Here is a 14,390-nt window from a genome sequence, read left to right as displayed (position 1 = left end):
GTTTTCTGTTGTCCGTGTGGACAATAATACAACAATTAATAAATAGTATTTATTTCACATATGCACAACTGTAAACCTACTTTTGCCCCATCCTGTCTGTGGGGAGAAAAATCAAGTTTGAGTTCAGCAACTTGCTTTGGGGAAGAAGTAAATGAAGAGCAGAACAAGGCAGGGTGTGAATCTAACTTACAATCTAGCTCAGCAATTTTCAACCTTTTTCATCTCATGGCACACAGAAACTAATTACTAAAATTCTGTGGCACACCAAGAGATACATTGTAGTTTTTGGTGATCCGACAAAAAAAATAGGTATAATTTTGACTCATTCACATTGGATGGCTATTGTTGTGTTCACTGTTTGTCATTTTTTAATTTGACAACCTAAGGGAAAAGAGGTCAGTGGCCCTGACTAAATAGTCAGGTATTGCATGTTTTAAAAAGTCTTGTACCACACCAGTTGAAAACTGTTGATGTAACCCATGCTTCAGACACAAAATTTTATTCAAAGTGAGTGGTAAGAGGTGGAACATTTCCCATCTGCTTGCCTAAATCATGTCCTGCACACCCCACTCCACCAAAAAAAAAAAACCCCCACAACAGTAATTAATGAGGAGAGTCACATGAGACTTTGGTAGCAAACAGTGGGGATGAAGTGTTGGTGGAAGGAGTTCTCTGAAGCACAAGAAGGGACCTGGAAGACTGATGAGAAAACAGCCGGGCTCAGGCTTTCACTAGGAGAAAGCAGGGCTCCTCCGGTGTTAACGCCAGTCCCACCACGGCTGGATTTGGTTACTCTGAAACCTGGCCTGCGCCGGAGGGCTGGCTCTCTTACTGGCTTTGGATGCGGAACTCCATTTTTTAGAATTCTGCAAAAAGCGACAAGAAAAAAAAAAATCCCGAAGAATGGTAGTGAGAAAATGTGTGCCCTCATTGGAAAATAACTGGACTCACGACTGAGGTCACTGGTTTAGAAAGCCTAATTTTTACCGCCTTCTTTCTCACCCAGTCCAGGTACCTGACACGTGTTTCCACTTTCTGCTCAGTTTTGAAATTTTTTCTGATGTGGATACCAAGATGCTGTCATTACAGATGTGTGCTTTAATAAACAATTTTAGAAAATCAATTTTATTCATTAAAATCATAAGGCCACAAAATAATTTTGAAAAAAAATTGCTAAACGCAGGAAATATTCCAGGAAGTTGATGCTCTTCCGTGAATGCACATCTTGTGACCTTTAACCCCAGTATCTTGGTAACCTGGTCTACATAAGTTTGTAGGACATCTATTATTTAAAAAGTACAAGGACAAGCATATTACACACAGACCTCTCCTCCTCCCAACACACACATTCATAACAGTACTTTAATCTGTCTCGAATCGACTTCAAACCCATTTTGCTCTTAATGGGAGTTATTCATTTTCACTTGAAAGGTAATACATGACGGCTGGGTATTTAATGTGATGGACCGGCTGCCGATTAACTAGGTGCTGTAACATTCTAGACCGGTTCCCCCGCGGCCCACTTCCCAACTCCTGGCCCCCACAGACCTGATCCTGCGGAGCCCGGTGTTCCAGGGTTTAGACCTCACAGTGTACTGGGCCCCTGCCTCAACACTCCCACAACAGGACTCTTTAATTAACATTCCAGGGATTTAAGCTCCCCTGCCCCCAAAAGGTTGCCTATTGTCCATCATTTTTCATTTTTCTTACTGGTTATCTTCTATATATTTATTCTTTAAATGCATCTTAAAGATGGGGTGGGTGGAGGAATTCTTTAGATGGTACTTTAGATGCTTATTTGTTATAGTCATCTGTTCACCTTCCCTATTTCCACCTGTGACCTGGAGGCACTGGGTTGGGGCCAGGGATGTGGTTAGGAAAGAGCCACCATCTGCTCCTGTTTCCAACAGAGGCAAACCAAGATACAGATTCTGTTCCAAACACCCATCCCCATCTTTTTGTGAGTCTGCCTGACCCAAAACAACACTTGGTTTTACAGGACCATGACACTACCTTGTACATGCCTCGATCTGCCTGCTGCCCCCCTTTAGAATGATTGTCAGTTGTGCAGCTGCTCGGCAGTGTGAATGAATGGGCACCGAGGCCGACACCACCCCACTCATCTCACTCCCTCGGAGCTGAAAAGCAAACACAGTGTAACCCAGTGAGGCCTTAGCTTCCTCATAGGACCAAAGAGTCCATCCTCTTCCTTCAGTGCTGAACGCAAGATGAATTGGGATGAGGTTGCAGAGGTGAGAATTCTGGTTTGAGAATCCACTATTCTTTCCCCCGGCACGGAGAGGGGAACTTTTATTCCTTTTTTTCAAACTCTCAAACTGCTCTGGAATTCTAAAGCTTCCTTTGTGAGCTTGAGCTAAGGAGTCCTTGTAAAGTATTTTAAAAAATAAAATCGCTCACTCACTCTTCTCCCTAGTAACACAACAGCCCTGCTGTAGTGTGAAATACTACATCTGCTGCATCTGGTGATGTAAAAACTTCCGGGGCTCATCTCCTTTCCACCCCAGACAACCGGCATTTGTATTGGATCACAGCTGTCTAGACGTGGACATCAGCCACCTGCAGCTCACCAGCTCCTTCTCCAAGATAAAGCCATGTCACTCTTAAAACAGATTCTGTTAACACCATCCATGTTCCTGGGTGATGTGGGGGCTGCTCCTACGACTCGCCCAGGCTGACAGGCCCCCTCCTAGCTGGACTTCAGACATTAAAGTGTCAGTCCCCATCCAGGCATGGTACCAAGTCTTCACACAGTCTCTATAGACACACAGTTGTGCAAGTTCTCCATCGGCCTGCTGGGTGAGGGCTGACTCGAGGCCAGGCAATCTGAGGTATTCTCAAGCTTTTTCTCTCTGAACAACTTCAAAAGGGCCAGAGTCTCATAATCAAGTTCTACTTCAGTTCTGTCACCAGCATACATTGTAGCCATGAGTAAAACAGGTGGTTCGGATACCGAGTGAGAGAAAGCACTGTGGTTTTCTGCTTTGAAGACTTTACTAAACTTTGACTTAAATGTGAGGAGAGATGTCACAGTCTCGAGAACATTATTTAAAAAATCAATTACTGGTCACTGTAAGGCACCATGACATCACGTTAGCGAAATGGAAGTAGATGCCCTCCAGAGGCAAGCCCTAGTTTAAACAGTGCCCGGAAATTTGGGTTTCTACTGGCAACAAAAATGGAAATGACTTGAAGGATGACAACCTGTGCCGGTTTTCCCAATAATGGCGAAATGAACGGGAAACAGTGTAGATCTCTTACCCGGTTAAGTAAATAACGCCATAGCCACTGCACTGGGCAGTAGAAGACATTAAAACTTCATTAAAAATGGAAGCTATGAAGCCATATGGAAAAGTCTCTGAGAATGTGAATCAGAAAGAAAGGATAAAATACGCATTACACCGGGATGCAGTTGTATAAAAAACGTAAGACTAGAAGATGTATGCGGGTGACGGCACCATGGACTACTTTCCCATTTTCTAAGTTTGTCATGTAGTTCTATTTTTTAAAAAGATTTTGTTTATTTAGTTATTTTTTAAAAGAGAGAGGGGAAGGGAGGGAGAACGAAAGGGTGAGAAACACTGATGAGCGAGAGAAACATCAACATCGATCGCTGCCTCTCGCACACCCCCCTCCGGGACCTGGCCCACAGCCCAGGCATGTGCCCAGGCCAGGAATCAGACGGGCGACCTTTACATCTGAGGACGATGCCCGACCCACTGAGCCACACTAGCCAGGACTATTTTTTTTAACATTGTGATTAAAATTTCAGGGGTGTCCAACCTTTTGGCGTCTCTGGATCACCTGGAAGAAGAATCATCTTGAGCCACACATCAAATACATCGTGACACGTAATCACAAAACAATCTCATCATGTTTTAAGCAAATTTATGACCTTATGTTGGGCCGCACTCATAGCCATCCTGGGTCACATGCGGCCCATGGGTTGGACACCCCTGAATTAAATAGTTTAGCATTTAAATTCAACTGTCTGTGCAAAAACTGGTATTTGGATCCATACTGTGTAAAACATCAGGTGGTATTTTTTACTTTGCTGGTGGAAGCAATTTTTCTCATTTTGGCAGCTATGTCATTCGAAAATGTGTTAAATCCCAATGAGTCTTCCACAGACAACATGCTGGGCTCCTGGCACTTCAGAGGGGATAAAGATGTGGCAAGGAATCACGTGAGTGCATGTACTACAGATTACATACTCCATACAGCCAGGCAGTGGGATACTTGTGACGATGGAATGCTGGGCCAGACCCCTACCGAAACCCGGCAGGATATGAGCTGTGGATTCCTTGCCACTCACACTTTACAAGGAGTGAAAAAGTACTTGCTTAGCTTGTTAGGAGTTAGGGTTGCCTTATCCAACTCGCCGATGGGCACTAAAGGGACTGGCCCACCCTTGCCACGGAGTACAGAAAACTCCAGGTTGGCTTTCCGGGCTGAGAGCTGCTGTTTCCCCTGAAACTGTGATGGGTTCGCCTCTCCCGCTGACAAAGACAACACTGAGAGGCAGACCTGCTTCATGGCTCTCCACCTGATTCTCTTGGGTTCCTCCACATTCTGGGTCAGAGAATTTCATTTCAAAGGGAAATACAGTAATCAATACATGGCTTCCTTAGGGGTGAAAAAATCATTTCTATACGGAAATATCAAATTCCAGATATCCTTTGTGTTTAACATATTTGTTTGGAGAGTATTTAACCTCTAAAAATATTTATTTAAAAGTTTACCCCTCCTAACATATTAATTAGAGGGAGTAGGGAAGGGAAGAGAGCCAATCTGAATTCATGCAAATTCTGTTTGCAGTTTTCAAGAAATGGTTTCATTGTGCTCTAAGCACATAGATTAAAACGAGCCTACTTTAAAGAATAAGTAAGAATAGAATTTAGGGGTCTTACAAAGTGGCCAAGTATGGTAGAATCACAGCTCTGTAACTTCACCTGATAAAACCACTCTTCCTAGAATGAATTCTCATCCAATTCGGATCTTCACTAAAAAAGTGAACATCCGCGTCACTGAAATTTTGGCAAGAGAAAACTCCCGAGTTGTACTCATAATACTGAGGACGGCCAGGGGACTTAACGCCACCACATGCTTCATTTCGCATCTGTTGACGGAGTCTGTACACCTCTGAAGGCAGGTAATATACATGGAGCTGCTACCTCATGAGAAAGAAACCTGAAAATGGAAACAAGGTAGAAGTGGAAGCTTTAGGTGCCCAGTTTTTAGCTTTGTCTAATCATTAGCCAAGACATCGACTTGCCCTCCAGGAAAGAACACCGCAGAACACTGGTAGAATTAGCTTCGGTTTCACGAGCAGGTACTCTCACGACTCGGCACACGAATGGTACACTGTGGGCACGGTGGGCCTCCTGCACCAGCCTCCCTTTGGGCAGAGACCTCCCGGGGGGAGATCCTGGGCACGTGCTGAGCTGTCCAAGTTGCTAAGAAATTTCTTCTGCATTTCCTCTCTTCATGGTGGAGTGGCACTTGGGGCAGGTATTCACTGAAGTGCTGACCCTCTTCCTTTTGGGAGCCCTGAGGTGACCCCACTGAGGGCCTGGGATGCTGCCTGACATGTAATCCTTGTGGAGAGGCCAAGGGCAATTGCCGCCCCCCACTTTTCAACCATCAGACTCTCAGCTAAAGCACCACTGACAGCCCCTCCATCTAAACTTCCATCTCCCAAACCAGCAACATAATGGAGGAGCCAATTAAATGATTATTAATTCATGCTACTTTCCGTAAGCCAGAGGTTCTCATCGCCTTGTGTCCGTAAACCAGCTTGCCACCTGCCCCAGAAATTTACAGCAATCTTTGATCTATCTTCATTGGCTAAGGAGGAAAAAATTCATACAACTCCATACTCGATATCTGAGTTGGGATGACTGCCCTAGCACACTAGACAGAGAAGCTTCACTGGGTCTGAAAATGGTCCTTCAACTCATAATAATAATGAAATGAAACGTGCAGTGGGCTCCTTCCACAGCCCGTCTCCCTCAGCTTCTCAGGAGCCTCAGATTCCTTCCAGATAGCAGAGATGCCTTGTTCTCAGAGGGTCATCTGTGCGGCTGGACTTTGTGATCTTCGTACTGTCATTGAAAGTGGAGCTGCTCTTGGCATTTGCTGCAGTGCCCTCCCCAGAAGCGAGGCTGGGATTTCCTCCCGCATCTTCCGTGGAGCTACTGCACTTGATAAGCGGCCACAGTGCTGGCTCAGTTCTCTTCCTCCCCCAACACAGAGGCCAGCTTTGCTGCCAATTTGGTCTTTAAACATGCAGGATGTCGTTCTGCCTCCAATCAGGCACTTAAAGACATTTCAAAGAGGAATCTGGGAACTCATGGGAAGCAGAGGAAGGCATGCACTGTCCGCCTGGCAGGTGGTCTTCACGCCCTGGACAAAAAGAAGCTGGGGCTTCCCTGCTCCCAGCACGGTGTGCAATCTGTCTCACAGGGCAGCCCAGTGAGGTGACGAACCTTCTGTGAAGGAGAGGTCTCCATTCTCAGTACCTGCAAGCTACACTGTGCCCGTGTATCTCTAGAAAGCATTTTAAAGTACAACCACCTACTCAAAAAGCAGAAGAACATGCCTAGCTAGGTAGAGCAAGACATATGGTTCTCGCCAGCTTTTCAGACATGTCTTCCTGTTTTGATTTAAAAGAAAACCGAGTTCTACTGCAGACTGCGGTAACTGGCCCTCAGGGCAGCGCCTCCCTGTTCTTCTCCCCCAAGTCAAAGGTGACTGCACAGGCCAGCACTTTGAAAATTCAGAAGCTCTGAGGTGGTGTTGTTATTGTTTTTCTGCTTTTCATTTGGAAATATTTGTAGAGTCAAAGGAAGTTGTAAAAATAGTATATAGAGGTCCTGTATCCCCTTCAGCCAGGTGTTAACTTTTTAAGCAGTGTTTGGATACAGATTTCTAGGTCTTCGATCATTTTTCATTGTGACTCTACTTCTCTGACCGACCTCTCTCCCACTCCCGACCCTGCTCTCCGGGACTACAACTGCCAAGGCTCAGGCCTTGTGCTCCTAGGCATTCTTCCTGTCTTTTAGTAAGGCTCAACCTCTGGCACCCAACGGGGGCTTGAGGACTCTAGTTAAAGGAAAAATAGGTCTCCAGACCTCCTGTATGTCACAGAGATCCCAGCCCTAAGATTCTCAAACTCAAGTGTGCTGAGAAATCCCCTGAGGTGCTTGTTAAAACACAGATCATAGGCCACTCCCTAGAACAGGTCTGATTAGGAGAATCTACATTTCTAGTGAGTGCCTAGGTGGTGTCAGTGGTCCAGGGACCACACTCTGAGAACCTCTGTCGGAGCCAAAGCTTTCTGTAATAGGTAGGAACCAAATCACTTAAGTGGTTGGACTAGAGTTAAATAAGGAGGCCTGGCAGGTGTGGGCAGATCTGCCTGTCCACTTTCAAATGATTCTTGCCAACACGATATTCTTACCACCTCCACTCAGGGACAAAAGCCCGACCTGGTCTCAAAGGTAGCTGTTTCTCTCTCAGGCCAAATGTCCCTTAGGGAACCTGCCCAATCTAAAACAAACACAGACACAGTTCAAAGAAATCCAGAAGGAATAACCTCCACCTGTTCTCTTAGCTCTGGGATCCAGAATAATGACAGGCTGCCTCACTTACGGAACTCTTGCTTTCTCCATGTGTCCAAGGGGACCTCTGTGAAAAGAGGGCAAATACCTATAAGCTCTTTCCACTTTGCAGAAGGAGGAAGTACCTTTTCAGTGCTATCTTCCCAGGTCTTGGCACCTGCAGGCCATACCAGCCTCTGCTTTAGCCCTGGGAAGGATGCAGAGATGCACACTAGCCCCTGCGGGCACTCGGCAGCCGCCTGGGAGTGGGAGATCATGCCACGCTTGGGGCCTCCGCTCTCCAGGCAGCAGCCTCAAGGTGGAGTGGCGGGGCCATGCTGACTGGTGGCTCCAGCTGCCTGCTCTGCATCTTTGGGGAGAAGAGTGCTAAGCCTTACATCAGAGGCATCAATCTGTTGCACTAATTCCCTGTTGAAATATGCATAAGGCTGCTTAACTACACTGATTTGAGCTCCCAAAAGGCCATCCCACAATTCAATTTCAAGATACCTTGCTCCCTCTGTGTCAGGTTTCTGAATGAGCCACCAATCAAAACAGAGCCACCAGCCACCACCTCATTGAGACCAGCATTGGCTGATGGTCTCTTGAATAACTTCTAGACATTGGGCTGCCACCATGAGCCCAGCTTGTGCCAGGAGCTGGGTACCAAAAGGGGCCAAGGCCCGTCTTCTCACTTTGAGGTATTGAGTCAGCCTGCCTGCCTTGGGCCTCTTGCCAGTTCCCCCTGCGCATCTGCTCTTCCCCTGGCAGAGCCTGCTGAGTTGTGCCAAGGTGCCGAAGGTGCCGCCTGTGGCTATGCTCACAGTGTGCTGTGAGCATGCGCGGCCCGGCAGGGGGTGCATCAGGGCCTGCATCCTCTCTCTGCCCTCTAGTTTAATTACAAGATTGTGACAATTGTGGACTTGGAGAACACCAGAATGGGAAGGACCTTGGAGACACCTGAACTGACAGAAGAAAAAGTCCAGAAGTGCCAGATTTAGGTCAAAACAAGGGGCAAGGCAGGTCATTCTGGGACCAGGCCGAAGTTAATCAACAGCAGCTCGTCCCGTCCCTGTCGAATCAAACATTAAATAGGTTAGTGAGGATCTCTGAGCCTTAACACAGGGCAGGTTCCCAGAGATTGGAATGTAACTGTACTCTTCTAGTTTTTTCTCCATTCTAGACCTATCTTTCTAAGAAACTTACTAAATTTTAAGAGGGAAACTGAACTTGTGAAAACAGACATAAAATCTGGGTCCAGCATGCTGACAAGACACACAGAGCTCTGAACTTAACTTTGCAGTGCCCTTGACAAATGAGCCTTCCCCATGGTCCACCCAGGACCTCTCTTTTCTAGTCCGGAGTGTGGGACTGTGCCTGGGGAGGAAAGACATCTCTCAGATCTCTGTGAGGCTGGAAAATGGGAGTGCCTCTCCACTCTCCCGCAGGTTTAATGCTACCGAGACAGTAAGTATCTCCTCTTGGAATTGTGAGCAGTACGGAGAGCGGGAAACCCCACACTTAGCCACATTTGCATCGATGCTTCTCTAAGTCTCCACTGAGTCCATGCGCAGTTTGCTCTGAGCGCTCCAAAGGCCTAGGACAAACGATCTGTGTGAGGGGGTGGCCGTGCGCTAGTGCACCTTTAGGGGCTCCTCAAGAACTGATGTTTTCACACGTGGTTCTCCTATGGCCAAGTTCTCTCTACACAAAGGCATCAGTGCCCCTGGCCAAGCCACAGAGCACAGAGGTTTGCAATGTGGCCACAATCTGATTCGGATTCCAGCTGTGTGTCCTCAAGCATTCTACTTGACTACACTGAGCTCTCCCTTTCCTCACCTGTCAATGGGAAAACAGTATCTACTCACTGGGTTTCTGTGAGGCTAGCAAGAGAGATCAGGCAGATGAAGCCTACCACCGAGCCGAGCGCATGGTGACAGCCGAAACATTTGTTGCTATGGTTCCATTTTTAGAACTCTTTCTGGGAAATATTATGGATCCACATGTGGCCACATAACCGCAGGGTGAGGGGAGAGTTCTGGTTTTAAAGACAAGCACAGACACCCTAGGTTTGCCTTTCCTCTGTATCAACATGGAGTGATCCTACTAACCTATGGGTTTTAGGTCTAAAAAGTAGAAAGTAGAATGAGTTGGACTTGAAAGTGTTTATGGTTATGCTGTTTTACTAAGTGACTGTTAATGAAACATTCAAACAGCATTAAGCACTTTCTGGGTGCTGGAGATCACAAAAATGAATGAATGCAGGGTGGGGCAAAGCACAGAAGATTTTTAGGGCAGTGAAAATACTCTGTAGGGTACTATAAAGATGGATGCCTGTCATCAGCCATTTGTCCAAACCCACAGAATGTACAACATCCCGAGTGAACCTGAACGTAAACTTTAGGGGGTTATGATGCATCAGTGTAGGTTCACCATTGGTAAAAAATGTACATTCTGTTGAGTGGAGACGAGCATGGGGAACACTACGCATGTGTGGGGGCGGAGGGTGGCGGGAAATCTCTATCTCCCCCTTAATGTCTCTGTAAACCTAAAACCACTCTAACAAAACAAAGCAAAATAAAGTCTTACTTTTCCAAAAAAAAAAAAAAAAAAAAAGGAGTGCCACATATCCCTGACCATGAAGAGCTGACAACTCTGTTTGACAACTAGAGAAACAGGATTTTCACGTTTTCCCCTCCAACCTTACGATAAGAGAAAACTACTATGCAATGTGTTCTTCAGTCTATAATCTGGGGACTGAATCACTGACGCAGAAGGTAAACTGGGGTTTGATCACAGATCCGACATCTGGGAATTCCCATCTCTGAGTCTTAGTCCTCTCGCCTTCAAACTGAAGATAAGGCCAGACCCAGGAAGCATGTGAGCGCCTAACGAAAGTGCTCTGCTCTCCCATGAGAAAGGCATCCTGGTGTTTTTAAAAAACCATGACTGATTCTAATAATAGAGGTGCTTCCCCCATCGGCACAAAAGCTAAAACGGAAACAAAGTGAGGATTAATATGGCACCTTTGCAAGAATAATATGCAAATCTATAAGGTATTTTCCATAGTGATGAAAAATGCTGTGCTCCTTACTCCACGTGTTCACAGCCTTCTGTCTACGCCGTGATGATAATTCTCATGGCACTGTAGCTACTGTCGCTACGAAACTACACGTGATGCCCCTTCCTCACTTTTTCGGGTATCCTGTATCTGCCTTAGGTATCTGCACAGAAAATATTTGCTCAGTTCCTGTGGTCCCTTATCTCTCGTATGACTTACCACATAAATCCTCAAAGCCAAGACCTCTGAATTACTGGAATTCAGGCGAGTCCAGATATGCACCACACCCTATATCTATTTTTGCTTCCCAACATAAAAATAGTTCAAATGGTTTGTTTTCAACTGTGAGACAGAATTCTGCCTGCAGTGACTTCAAGCAGCCAAGTTATACTGAAAGTGCCCTTGGAAAAAAAAAAAAAAGATTGGTGGGGGCTGAGTGGGGGAGGGAAACAAGTGGACTCTGGAAAAGCTGACATAGCCACACAATTCCCATCTGTGTGCAAAAATGTGAAACCAAAACCAGTTTCCGTTGGCAAGAATGTGAACCACAAAGGGGCTGTGCAAGCCAGGCGCCCAGCATTCCCTCACACACCCCCTTCCGCAAAGGCGAATTCACTTTTGGGTGAGGAGGAAACATGGAACCAAGTGCTGGAAGGACACAGAATTAGGCCAGAATGTCGTCTGCAGAGGCGTGGTCGAGGTGAATGGCCTGGTTTCCAGCCAGCAGCAGGGCTGGATACGGGTAGCCACGCAAAGGCACCCACAGGAGTCTCTAAGCACTTCTCCTTTGCAGTCCTCACCACACACTGAGCTCTGACAACAGAGTGTCGGGTCTCGGGAACAGGACCAGGTGAGAGCACGCAGGGCTCTGATGTCCCACCAGGAAAGGTGCGCTTGGTACTGACCTTCACGGAAAGAACCTCCGGGGCCTCCCTGGACTCGGAGAAGGCTCCTGACCCACGCTATCTCAACCAGCCACAGACCAGGGAAATCCGTCAACGTTACCAGCCTTCCGACTTTAGAAATTAATATTCTCCAAGGTGCTGCAGAACTGTTCACTGTCTCTAATTAAATGTTAAGGAGTTCTATAACTGCAAGAAACCATTTAGTCCAACCTACTATTTTATGGATTTGGAAACTGAGGTCCAGAGACCTAAGGTCATGTGGCTAATTTTAGTGGCAGAGTCATGCCTCGAACCCTGGGCTTCTGACCAGTAGCCCAGTGCTTTTCCTAACACATACCACTTCCTCTCAGCACATACCTCCTTTTGTCTTTATGGATTCGATTTTTTTTTTTTTTTTAAGTATTTCCTTAGAGCCTTTCCACTCTCTGTCACAGATTACCTTTCAGGCACTAAGTTCCTCATACAATGGCATCCCTGTTTATACAGAGCTGCGAACAACAGGGAGAAGAGGGGGAGGGCTGGTAATAGATTTCTACCAGGATGTGCCTGACCTGCTCTTTTTCAACCTCAGTAATTAAAAAGGCAGCGGGTCTGTAGGAATTATTCAGATGCAGCAGGAGCGGTGCACTATACATTTATGTTAAACATGTCAAATCCGATTGAAATCATGCCTGCCAGCACCATATTCCATAAACACACTTTAACAGCCGCCCAGACCTTGCCAGGCCATTAATACCTCCTTTAATAGCAATCTTCCACAGATTCAAATCAGGGACGCTCCAGCGCACTAATTGCTCTGTGTAAGGTGAGCATCATGGATTTAAAAATATATGTATTAAAATAAAATCCCTTCAGGCCATTCTCCTAGAAAAATAGCACTCAAACTATAATTCTCACTCAAAATTTTACAAAAATAGAAACATGGGCATCATTTGTGGGTTTCTGAAGCATTATCACGGTGTTGGTTTAAGTTGGGCTATTTCCCCTGTTTTTTTTTGTTTATTTGTTTTTAAAGCACCAATACCCCCTAGTCATCTTGTCTCAAATTAGCGTAACTAGACCCAGCCTCATGCTCTGTAGCTGGAAACCATGGTGGCTCAGGATTTAAATAACCATCTTGCTGTGATTCTTTGCCAAGAGTTCAATTTTTCCCTTAATTATTGGTGAAAAGGCATCACATTAATTGTATATCACTTAATTTATAGCAATTAATGATTGATTGAACAATCACTGCATTAATTATTGTTCAGTTGCTGACACCAGGGGCTCTTCAATCTAGAATACACGCTTTCAAATCCACACTGCTGAAGGAGAACACGGGACCATTTCCACATCTCAAAACAGAAAACCACAGAGTTGGAAGGTGGAAATGGCTGTGCATTAGGGAAGAGGTTTTGCTTCAAAGGACCTTCCTGCACCCTCTGTTGGCCTGCAAGAGAGCGTTTTGCTTGCCGTGAGTAGATGTGACCCTGCAGTGTTTACCCAGGGCTTGTGCACGTGCCGCCACACGCCGCCACGGAACTAATAAGGCTGGCCGGTGGGTGTCCCTTGTACACATTTTACAGATGAGGCCCCCAAGGCTCCAGGGAGCCAAGCCTCTTGACTAAGGTTGTTCGCTTCTTGACTCCAAGTCTAGAGAGCTCTTTCCACCTCGCCAGTCTGCGTTCACAATGAGCACGTCGCGCACTAACCACAAGGCATGTTCATCTTGAGCGTACAGGTGGCTGTGGTGCTGCCGCTGCCACGGTACCGCGCCAGGAGAGAGCTGCTCCCCGCGCTCGGAAGGCCGGTGACGGCCAGATCAACGACGAGACCTATAGATGCCAGCCTCGGGAGGCGGCTCAGCATGCTCACCTGGACCTGCCTGCCTTGGACCTGCCTGGTGCCTTTTGGCCCCAGGACTCAGTTTACCTATCTGCAAAATGGCGGGGAGAGGGGGCCGGTTACTTACAGTACATGTTTCATGGAGTGGGGGATGAGAATCCAATGAAATACTGTATATAATCCATTTAAAGTATTGTTTCCCAACTCTTTTTCTCATCATGGCACACACGAAGAATGATGGCAACTTGGTAAAACAGATGAAGTTGCAACTGACCCAGCTTCAGCAGCCCTCGGCCCCACCCGGCCAACCCCAGGGCAGTGGGGCTCAGCACGCCTGCGTGCCTGTGACCGTTCAGGCTGGCCTGCTGAGAAGGGCAGCACGACACACTGGGACGGCGCCTGGCATAGAGTCAGAGCATAATGTAGCCTTACTAATAACTGGCAAGTTGTGCCTGCATGGCATTCTTTCAGGGTTAGCTTTGAAAATCTATAGCTGTGCTCTCTGGTCTTGTAGCCACTACCCACATGCGGCTATTTAAATCTTAATAAATTAAATAAAAATTTAAAATTCAGTTTCTCATTGGTACTAGCCACACGTGGCTGGTGGTTGCTGTGTTCCGGTTACAGCATAGTTGCAGGACATTTCTGTCAGCACAGAGAGCTGCATGGGACAGCGCGGGTCTCTGGGAATAGTGTTCCATGACTGTGGGCGGTCCTGAATCCCTGCTGGAGTGTTCCATCCCCGGGAGGCGGGGCCCACAGGCTCCCGGAACCTGGGATCAGGGGAACTCTGCCCAGTGCCCTGCACGTGGGTAGAGACCCAGCCACTGACCTCGGCACTGAGGCTGCCGCGATGCAAATCACTGTCTCGCTTGCCTCGTTGCCACTCTAGGTAAAAGACCTGCCATCTCAATAAAAGAAGCCCCAAAAGGGTTACCAAGAGAAACCACAAAGGAAATGAGGAGTTCCATTCCAATGTGG

The 14,390-nt window shown here is 46.7% G+C and overlaps 1 protein-coding gene across 3 annotated transcripts in view; it reads right to left on the bottom strand.

Moving 5' to 3' along the window:
• The window catches only part of ZFHX3 (zinc finger homeobox 3), a 243,285-nt gene that overhangs the window by 27,650 nt on the left and 201,245 nt on the right, over window positions 1-14,390 (bottom strand). The gene's annotated exons all lie outside the window — the stretch shown is intronic.

Source organism: Desmodus rotundus, chromosome 12 (genome assembly GCF_022682495.2).
Source record: "Desmodus rotundus isolate HL8 chromosome 12, HLdesRot8A.1, whole genome shotgun sequence".
Classification (NCBI taxonomy): Eukaryota; Metazoa; Chordata; class Mammalia; order Chiroptera; family Phyllostomidae; genus Desmodus; species Desmodus rotundus.
The sequence above is the reverse complement of the archived record's forward strand: the minus strand, read 5'-3'. Positions and strand labels throughout refer to the sequence as shown.